Below are 10,619 nucleotides of genomic sequence, written 5' to 3'. Positions count from 1 at the left end.
GGTAGGGTTGTGTCAGAAAAGCATGTCTGACGTCATTTCGCAATCGTCCGAGCATATCCCTGATATGACGGTGGAAACTACCACCGTACGATACTCCGTCCGCTCCGGTCGCCAGCCATGCTGTTTGTCGGCGGCAGGCGTCTCGAGGATGATGTTACCAGCTGTCCCTTTTGTCTCCTTGCGCTCTTACCTATTCCCGAGCCGAGCGGGCCAGCCACTCGGCGCCATGACCTTCAGGAATGCGCATACCTCGGCCCGGGCGAGGAAGCCCTGCTCATGTACTCGGATGGGATTGTGCCTTATTGCCCTGTGGCCCGGCCGAGCGGCCTATCCGCCCGACCCATAGACTCTTTCTCCTTGAGCATCGGAAACCCGACCCCTGGTGGGGCTGTCTCTCATCCGGTCCGGGAGACCCTTGGCCGGATGTCCGGTCGGCCGGATGCTTGGTCGGCTTGCCACTCCGCTCAGCATGACCTCTATCCGCTTGGCACGACCTTGGGGTTGCCCCTCTTAACCATTGACCTCCACGTGTCATTGACCTCCCGTTAACAAGGGTCCCCGTTCTTACCACCGGATCACATGCCTCCCCCTCAAGTCTAGTCGAAGGAGGCGCTAAGTCCGACTGACTGGACTATTAGTTTGGCCAAGCGACAACTATCCTGCCACTCCCGATAGTGTACCTCCGCTCAGCCACTATAGGGTCAGATAACGCCAGTCAGCTAATTGCTGAGGGCTGCCCCACTGTCCTGTGATGATGTCCGTGGGATCCTCTCGGAATGCGTGCAAATCTCCACAATTATGATTGAGCACGCGGGTTCTGCCTCGTGATAGGGCTCATTAAATGCCCTCCTCTAACCGAGTGCCACGTGTCGCTGTTGACGTCATCGCACGGCCGCCGCCTTACGCCCGACGCAACGTTCACCAGTTTGAAATGGACGGTTGGATGTGGCCCTCGGGTTATGTGACCTGCATCCGACGGCTCGGGCGGCTCGAGCCCATCCTTATAAAGCTCTCATCGCCTTCTTCCGCCGTATTTTCGCCTTCGCGTGCTCAGAAGCCCTCTCCTGCGCCCCTTGCTCCGGTGACCTCGTTCTTCGGCACTCCGACGACCTCTTGCCCACTTCTTTCGATCCTCATCTTCTCTGTAAGGTTCTTTGCCTTTCTCTCTTCGGTTCTCGTGTTTTCTCTACGTTCCTTGCCGCATTCTCGCCTTCCGGTTATTGTTCCATTCGTCTTTTCTAAGCCTTTGCATTTTCTTCCGATCCTTGACTCCTCCACTGTTCCGGCGATGGCTAGCTCTTCCCAGCCCGTGTACCTCACTCTTGACCCATGGTATATTACCATGGAGTCGCGGTTCGATCGGCGGGACGCCGAGAGCCTGATAAACGCCTTTGACATCCCCTCTGATTTTGAACTGATTTTACCCTCTCATTCTGCTCGGCCACACAACCCTCCGTGCGACACTATTTGTTTTTTCCGCGAACAGTTTACAGCCGGTTTACGGTTTCCTCTCCACCCCTTCATCGTTGAAATTTGTAACTTCTTTGGCATTCCGCTCGCCCTGTTGGTTCCCAACACTTTTCGCCTTCTGTGCGGAGTTGTGGTATTATTTAAGATACACAACATTCCCCTCCGCCCGGAAGTCTTCTATTATTTCTACTATCCTAAGCAGTCTGAGCCGGGCACTTATCTGTTTCAAGCTTGGCCCAGCTTAGTCTTTTTTGATAAACTCCCCTCTTCCAACAAACATTGGAAAGAGAACTTCTTCTTTCTTCGTATTCCCGGGCGGCTCCCTTTCCGTACTAAATGGCAGGTCGGACCACCCACCTCTCCCGAGCTGAAGAAGTATAAAACCCGACCGGACTACCTCCAAGCAGCGAATATGCTAGCCGGTCTGAAGCTCGACATCAACAAGCTCCTACCTGAAGGAGTGATGTATATATTCGGTTTGATCCCGAGTCGGACCCCCCTCCCAAGCAGCTTTGGTAAGAAATTTACTTGTGCATTTGCCTTGAGTTCTAACTGATTTTCTTCTCTTTTCCTTCCAGCGAACATCGTAATGGAGTCTGTGCTGCTCGGGATCTTAAGAAAAAAGCGGCAGCGCTCGAGGCGGCAGCGGCCAAGGAAATGGAGCAGTTAGCCATTGCTCCAATCGGCTCTCACGAGGGTGAGAGCGAGACAAATGCGGGGGAGTCGGCCGCTCAGGCTTCACCTGTGGATGCGGTTGGCGGTGCAACTTCTAGCAAGGAACCGACCGTTCAGGAGGAAGACTTCGATCCAGAGGATGAGCTCCCGCTCGATAGGAAAAGATGGCGTGTTGAGATGCCTCTCCGTTCGGCCACCTCCGCAGTGCAAGCGTACGAGCGGACGGGAACTGCATCTCCCCGCGATAAAGCGCTATCGGTTGAGGCACTCTCCTCCGACCGGACCCTGTCTCAACTGGATCCGCTTGCGAACCCCCTCGAAGTGGTGTCGGTCCGCTCTCTTCCTCATGCACCCCGCCGAGTCCGCCGCTCGGGCATTCTGTCCACAATGTCCAGCCCGACCTCCGATCTCTCGGCGTCCGCTCACACGACTTTGGGCCGGCGTCGCACTATTAGGGCCACCCTGCACCTCCCCACTAAGGCGTTCATGGCCGAGTCCGATCAGCCGACGACACCTGAACACATGATCACTATCAAGGGGCCCCTTGCTGAGATGTGGGCGGACGCCAGGGCCCATGTTGCCATGATACCGCTCAACAAACTGGCTGACAGTCACATGCAGCAGTCCACAGGGGTAAGCTTCACTCCTGTTCTTTTATGTAGTCTTCCCGGTCGACATTTTAACACCCCTGCGTACAACAGAGATGGGTGGAAGAGATCGCTGTCGCCAACCGCTTGGCTATGGTGGAGGAGGAGCTGAAGAGGCTGAAGAGTCCGGGCGACCCGTCTTCTTCTCAAGGCCTTTCCTATGCCGAGTTGCAGAAGGAGCTCGCAAAGACCAAAGACTTGTTGGAGGCCGAGCGGAAGAAGATGGCCGACCAGGCCTACACGCTGGCCCAATATGAGAACCAGGTCAAGACCTTTGACCGGAAGATAGAACTCGCCACCACTCGGAAAAACACCGCTATCGCTGACCTTGAAGCGAAGAACGTGGAGGCACGCGCCCTGGAACAGCGGGTAAAAGAGTTGGTTGATCTGCTGGATCGCGAGAAGAAGGGCCGTTCGGCCGAGGCGGCGACTCTCAGGGACGATTTGAAGGCCCTGCAAGAAGCTCTCGATGCTTCCCGTGCTGCCTTTAAGGAGTACCAGGAGGTGGAGCCAGGTCGTGTCGCCACCTTGAGGCAGAAGTACATCTGCTCGAAGGAATTTGCCGAAAAGGTCTGCGACCGGATGGTCATTGCCTTCGAGTTGGCTATCACCGTCACGACGGACTATCTGAAGTCCAAGGGTCAGCTCCTCTAATCCGTGGTCATCCCTGCTACGGAGCATGCGACGCTTCTTACCACCATTCCGAAGCATGCTTTCAATTATCTGGAATGAAGTGTTTTTTGTAATCCTTCCGATCGGTGAACTTATAATTTTGGAATGTCAATTTTTGCTCTATTAGCTTTCTGTGAAGTGTTTCTTGTAACTGCACCACTCAACCTTCATTCCGCACGGAACTTCTATTAGTTTTTCATTGCTCGGCGCTGGTAAGCCACGCCATTATTTTCTCCCCATCCTTAGGATCAAGGCTTGCTAATCATCGACCCTAGATAATGGGCCTCAGTGTATCTGCACGATGCTGTCCTGTCCGGGGGGTTTATAGTCGTCGGTCCGACCTAGAGTTTAACGTCGCCGCTCGACGATCTTCAAGCCAGGGGGGTTTTATAGTCGCCGGTCTGACTCTAGAGTTTAACGTCGCCTCTCAACGGTCTTCAAGCTGGGGGTTTATAGTCGTCGGTCCGACTCTAGAGTTTAACGTCGCTGCTCGACGGTCTTCAAGCCGGGGGGGTTTATAGTCGCCGGCCCGACTCTAGAGTTTAACGTCTCCGCTCGACGGTCTTCAAGTTAGGGGGTTTATAGTCACCGGTCTGACTCTAGAGTTTAACATCGCCACTCGACGGTCTTCAAGCCGGGGGGTTTATAGTCGTTAGTCCGACTCTAGAGTTTAACGTCGCCGCTCGACGATCTTCAAGCCAGGGGGTTTATAGTTGCCGGTCCGACTCTAGAGTTTAACGTCGCCGCTCGACGGTCTTCAAGCCGGGGGGTTTATAGTCGCCGGTCCGACTCTTGAGTTTAACGTTTCCGCTCGACGGTCTTCAAATAGTTTGTCGTTCGGCGAATAACGCTCAGACTCTTCGCAATTTTTCTTATCTTCAATCCTGCAGCCAAAGGATACAGACGAACGAAACATACATGAAATGAATTACACTGGTGCACCTTTCTGTTAGGATCTCTTCGTACGGCTAGAGAGGGGGGGTGTGAATAGCCGACCCCAATTGCTCGTGTTTCTTTCTACAAACTAGGGTTAGCGCAGTGGAAACTAAATGCAGAAAGAAAACAGGAGAAGAAATCAAACCTCTACGCAAGGATGTAACGAGGTTCGGAGATGAAACTCCTACTCCTCGGCGTGTCCGTAAGGTGGACGAAGCCTATCAATCCGTCGGTGGATGAGTCCCCGGAAAACCGGCTAAATCAAACTCCTTGTGGGTGGAGAAACCTCGCCACAATCACTTGCAACAGCAAGCTAGGAGTACAAGAGAATAGCAAGAACAAAATACAACAGGAATGTAAACACAGTAGCTTGCCTTCTCGTCGACTGGGGTCCCGGATGAAGTAGCAACTTCACGGACAGATGCAACAAGCAACTCAGCAGCAGCTGATCCAGTCGTGGAATGAAGCTCACGCGAAGCTTCGACAAGGAGGAGCTCAACAAAGCTCAAGCACAACAGCCCACAGGAAGGAAGAAGAAGAAGTATCGCGGCCCTCGGACCTTTATACTGCGAAGAAGACACGGAGAAACTAGCGTTGCTACAGCGGCTAGAACTGAACCGATCGGCTTGCTGATCGGTCTAAAACTTACTGATCGGTCTGGGGACCGATCGGGCCCTTGATCGGTCCCGGACCGATCGGAAAACTTCGAGTTACCCAACTCTACGTGGCAGAATCTGATCGGTCCGGACCGATCAGCGTCGATCGGTCCGGGGGCCGTCGCTCCATCTTGATCGGTCCCGGGCCGATCGGTAACCTGAACCATGATTGCCTTACATTTGTTATCGATCGGTCACGGACCGATCGGATACTAAACATATCAGCTGATCGATGCGGACCGATCGAGCAATTTTGCCCAAACCAAGTCTCAAACCTTCAAACCAATATCCGGTCAACCTTGACCTATTGGTACTTCATCCCTAACATCCGGGCACTCCCTTGACTGCTAGAATTCCTCGCCAAGTGTCCGGTCAATCCTTGACCTACTTGGACTTTCTCAACACCGGATGTCCGATCATCCTTGATCTATCTGGATTTTCCTTGCCGGCTTCACTCACCTTCTTCCACCCTTCACTCACTGGATTTCCACCTCGCCTAACATCCAGTTAGGACTTTCTACTCAAGCTTCACTCACGGGACTTTCAACCGCCTAACATCCTAGTTAGGACTTTCCCCCTGGCTTCACTCACCAGACTTTTCCTGCCTAACATCCAGTTAGGACTTTCCCCCTGCCTGGTTTCACTCACCAACATCCAGTTAGGTCTTTCTCTCGTGCCAAGCTCCCTGCTTGGACTTCTCCGTGCCAAGTCTCCATACTTGGACTTTTCTAGTGCCAAGTCTCCATACTTGGACTTTTCCCGTGCCAAGTCTCCACACTTGGACTTCTCGCGTGCCAAGCTCCTGCTTGGACTTTTCCAGTGCCAAGTCTCCATACTTGGACTTTTCGCGGGCCAAGCTCCCTGCTTGGACTTTTCCCGAATCAGGTCAACCAGGTCAACCTTGACCTAAGGTTGCACCTACAATCTCCCAAACACCTATTCTTGTCAAACATCAAGAATAGAACTCTCTCACGAGTGTCAAACATCAACATGCAACTCAACTAGGTCAACCTTGACCTAAGGTTGCACCGACAATCTTCCCAAGTCAAACATCAAAATACAACTCGAGTCAAGTCACCTCGAGTCGGGTCAACCAGGTCAACCTTGACCTAAGGTTGCACCAACAATCTCCCCCTTTTTGATGTTTGACAAAACCCATAATCAAGTTAGGTTAACCCGATAACCTAACTTAGGTTTTCCAACCATCTTCCAATGTCCAATGTTCTTTCCTTGAACATTCTCTGGACATTCTCCCCTTAGGTTAACCCGATAACCTAACTTGGGTTCTCCAATAATTCTCCCCCTTTTTGACACACATCAAAAAGAATTCTAATGTTCTTCCTCAAACATTCCTTGACATTCTTTCCCTAGCTTGGGTTCTCCAATTATTCTCCAATGAACACTCTCCCCTTTTTGACACACATCAAAAAGAAAAAGGAGGGTATCAAGGTCAAGAGTTTCTTCCTAATGAAAGTCCCATACCTTTCATTGAAACTCTTAATTTCCCCCTTGACACTAAACTCAACAAACAACTTAGTGATAGTCCCATATCACTAATCCTCAAAAGTCTTAAGGAGTAAAAACTCCCCCTAAAAGTCAACTCCCCCTTGACTAATAGGTAAAACTTCCCCTAAAGGTTAACTCCCCCTTGACCATTGCACCAACAATGTCTTGGTGAGTTTCAACCCTTTAGAAATCCAAAACACCAACTCCCAACTGAAATTTCAAACAAAACAGTCGAAAAATCAGCATTTGGCACGCCCTGATCGGTCACCAGACCGATCAGGGATTCCCTGGATCGGTCACAGTGACCGATCCAACATCCCTTGGACCGATCAGGCCACCTCCTGATCGGTCCACAAGTCTGATATCAGATTTCTGATTTCTTCTCCCGAAATTCAGAAACCTCTAGAAAATCACAGAAAATTTCAAAAATTGTAAAATTTTGAGGATACATTCCTCATAACATACATTATCATGGAAAAATAATTTTCGATGAAAATAACTTCCATTTTCAAACCTTGATACAAAGTTCAAAAACTTTGAAATAGTTCAAGTTTAACTCAACTTTGTATCACAATGTTCAATGATGAATACTATCACTAGGAAAGCTTCATCAAGATTTTTCAAATCAATTTTAAAATGCTTTTAAAACCATTTGAATTTAGGACCATAATCTTAGGGCTAGATGTACATGACTTGTACACAAGCTTTCCCTATGATCCTTAATTTCTTGAATTAGGGTCATCTAGGTACAAGGACTATGCACTTTGATCCTAACTCATGATCCTAATATCTCACACACATCTAAGGTGTATAAAACCACATTCAAGTCAATTTGATGTGAGATATGGATTAAGGTCAACTTAGGCTAAGTTCTCATGCATTTTCTAAACACCAATTTGATCTCAATATCAAATTATATGTTTGTCCTTAAATCAATTTCATTGATTATAATGCAAGAGATGATGACATGGCATATAATGATATCATAAGTAAAAACATGTGCCAATGTCATGATGTCATGGCATAAAGTTTGAAAACTTAAATAAAACATGACATATAAACTAGCCTAAGCATTATCATGACATTTCAAATGATAATGAAACTAAACATGATGTCATGACATGTGAGGGCAAACAATCATGGCAAGATTTAGCATAAATAAATATACCTAGATTACCTATCTAAGTATCCTTAACCACTTAGCTAACTTAAAATTTAACCCTTGATTGCCCTAAAATGCCAAAATCCTAATTTTGACACTTCTTGAACTCTAGATTAATTCATGCCACTTAAAGATCAAATTTATCCTCAAAACTTGGCATGTTTCATTTTTCCTCGAGAGTTCTCTAGATTTTCCCAAATTGTGCCAATTGAGATTAAAAATGAAATTTCCAATCTTTTAGGCACATTTAACTCTTCAAAGGAGTAAATGATAATTCCATTTCATTTTCAAAGGTTCACAAAACCTTGAAAATGCTCCTTGAGTGTCAATTTCCTCAAAGTTGGGTTAACTACCCTTCTTATTGGAGTTGACACTCTCTAACCCATTTATGGGGTAGAGAAGATGCTCCTAGGAACCCAATACCTATTTGAGCTCATAGGGTTCACTAAATATTCACTAGGGATGACTTCCCTAGCAACCCTCCTAATGACCCTCCTAGGCTTTGAAGCCTTGGTCATTTGGGACTCATCAAGATCAACTCTAGGGGTGACTCCCCTTGTGACCTTGGTGGTCTTCCTAGCCCTAGGTTTTGTTCCATAATCGAATGGAACATCATGATAGGTGGGCTTGACCACTTGGGACTTAGGTTTGTGACCCATACCTTTCTTGTCTTTGGACATTGGTTTTTGACCCTTAAACCCTAGGGATGACTTCTCCATGTTCTTAAGAGTCTTTTCCAAAGTATCAAGTCTTGACTTCAAGACTTGATTCTCCTTCTCTAATACCTCAATTTTTGATTTATCACTCTTCCTTGAGGTATTCTTAGGCATATGTCTAGTTGATTTAGGATTCCTACCTAGGTTATCCTTAGCCTTAGATGGGTTGATCCTAGGGTTAGCCTTTCTAGAATTATCCTTATCTAGACTCACATGTTTAGCTCCTAAGCACATGTATTGATTCCTAAGGTTATCATGCTTGTTATTATCGACAAGTGCAATAAAATTCCTAGCATGCATTTTATTAGAATTGCAAAAATGAACCTTAGAGGTTACCTTAGGGTTTGCCTTAGCTCCCCTTATCGATGTGCCCGGTCTCTTGCCCTTGTGAGGTTGCCTCCCCCTCGGACAATGGCTCCTATAGTGTCCCCTTTGCTTGCATTGGAAGCACACGATGTGCTCCTTGCCCTTGCGTTTCGGGACTCCGGCTTCCTTGACCTTTGGCGCCGGTGGAGTCTTTCTTACCCTCTTTGGACACTTACTCTTGTAATGTCCATGTTCCCTACACTCAAAGCACATAATGTGTAATTTAATTGAACTTAAATTGCTTGAGTTACCTAGGGTTGAGGGTGGATACGAGCTCTCTTCTTCATCCCTTTCGGAGGTAGAAGCTTCTTCTTCTTGCTCCGAACTTGAAGAAGAACTCTCCTCCTCTTCGTCCTTAGATGTTGAGTAACCCTCAACTTCTAATTCCTCTCCTCCATGATGTGAGCTACTTGATGACTCACTTGTCTCCTCTTCATGATTTGAAGTGGAGCTCTCCTCATGGTACTTGGCCAAGTTATCCCATAATTCCTTGGCATTGTTGTAACCTATCTTACACAAGATGTTAGTAGGCAATGAAAATTCAATTATTCTCGTTACCTCTTCGTTGATTTCGGATTTGTGAATTTGTTCTCTGGTCCACTCCTTGTTCTCAAGAGGTTTTCCTTCCTTATCCACCGGAGGAGTAAAACCTTCTTGTACACAAAACCAATTCATTATGTTAGTCATAAGAAAGTACTTCATCCTTACCTTCCAATACGCGAAGTCACCACATTCGTAGAAGGATGGAATGGTGACATCTTCTCCGAGTAGATCCATCCTCTAGCTCGTGCTCCCCGGGTGTTAATCCGAAACATGTGATTCATACCACTTGTTAGGATCTCTTCGTATGGCTAGAGAGGGGGGGGGGTGTGAATAGCCGACCCCAATTGCTCACATTTCTTTCTACAAACTAGGGTTAGCGCAGCGGAAACTAAATGCAGAAAGAAAACAGGAGAAGAAATCAAACCTCTACGCAAGGATGTAACGAGGTTCGGAGATGAAACTCCTACTCCTCGGCGTGTCCGTAAGGTGGACGAAGCCTATCAATCCGTCGGTGGATGAGTCCCCGGAAAACCGGCTAAATCAAACTCCTTGTGGGTGGAGAAACCTCGCCACAATCACTTGCAACAGCAAGCTAAGAGTACAAGAGAATAGCAAGAACAAAATACAACAGGAATGTAAACACAGTAGCTTTCCTTCTCGTCGACTGGGGTCCCGGATGAAGTAGCAACTTCACGGACAGATGCAACAAGCAACTCAGCAGCAGCTGATCCAGTCGTGGAATGAAGCTCACGCGAAGCTTCGACAAGGAGGAGCTCAACAAAGCTCAAGCACAACAGCACTTCGCAACAGGAAGGAAGAAGAAGAAGTCATCGCAGCAGCAGCCCTCGACCCCTATATCCTGCGAACTAGAATGTTTCCCTGGCTTTAGGCGGCTATGATTACTTGGCCGGACAAAAGATCAAATACGATCAACTGAGCAAGTCAATGCTACAATTTTGGCCTGCAAGGAATTGAAGCTAGATGGTCTCATCATTATTGGAGGTGTTGTCTAATTATGCAAAGGTCCATATGTTCCGGTAACCAGGATCAGCTGTTGATTGCCTTCTTTTTGTTATCATTCACGCGGAGATACTTCCAACACAGATGCTGCTCAGCTCGCTTGATTTTTGCCCAAACCAAGTCTCAAACCTTCCAAACCAATATCCGGTCAACCTTGACCTATTGGTACTTCATCCCTAGCATCCGGGCACTCCCTTGACCTGCTAGAATTCCTCGCCAAGTGTCGGTCAATCCCTTTGACCTACTTGGA

This window comes from Zingiber officinale, chromosome 3B, assembly GCF_018446385.1.
Source record: "Zingiber officinale cultivar Zhangliang chromosome 3B, Zo_v1.1, whole genome shotgun sequence".
Lineage (NCBI taxonomy): Eukaryota > Viridiplantae > Streptophyta > Magnoliopsida > Zingiberales > Zingiberaceae > Zingiber > Zingiber officinale.
Note: the sequence above shows the minus strand (reverse complement) of the source record.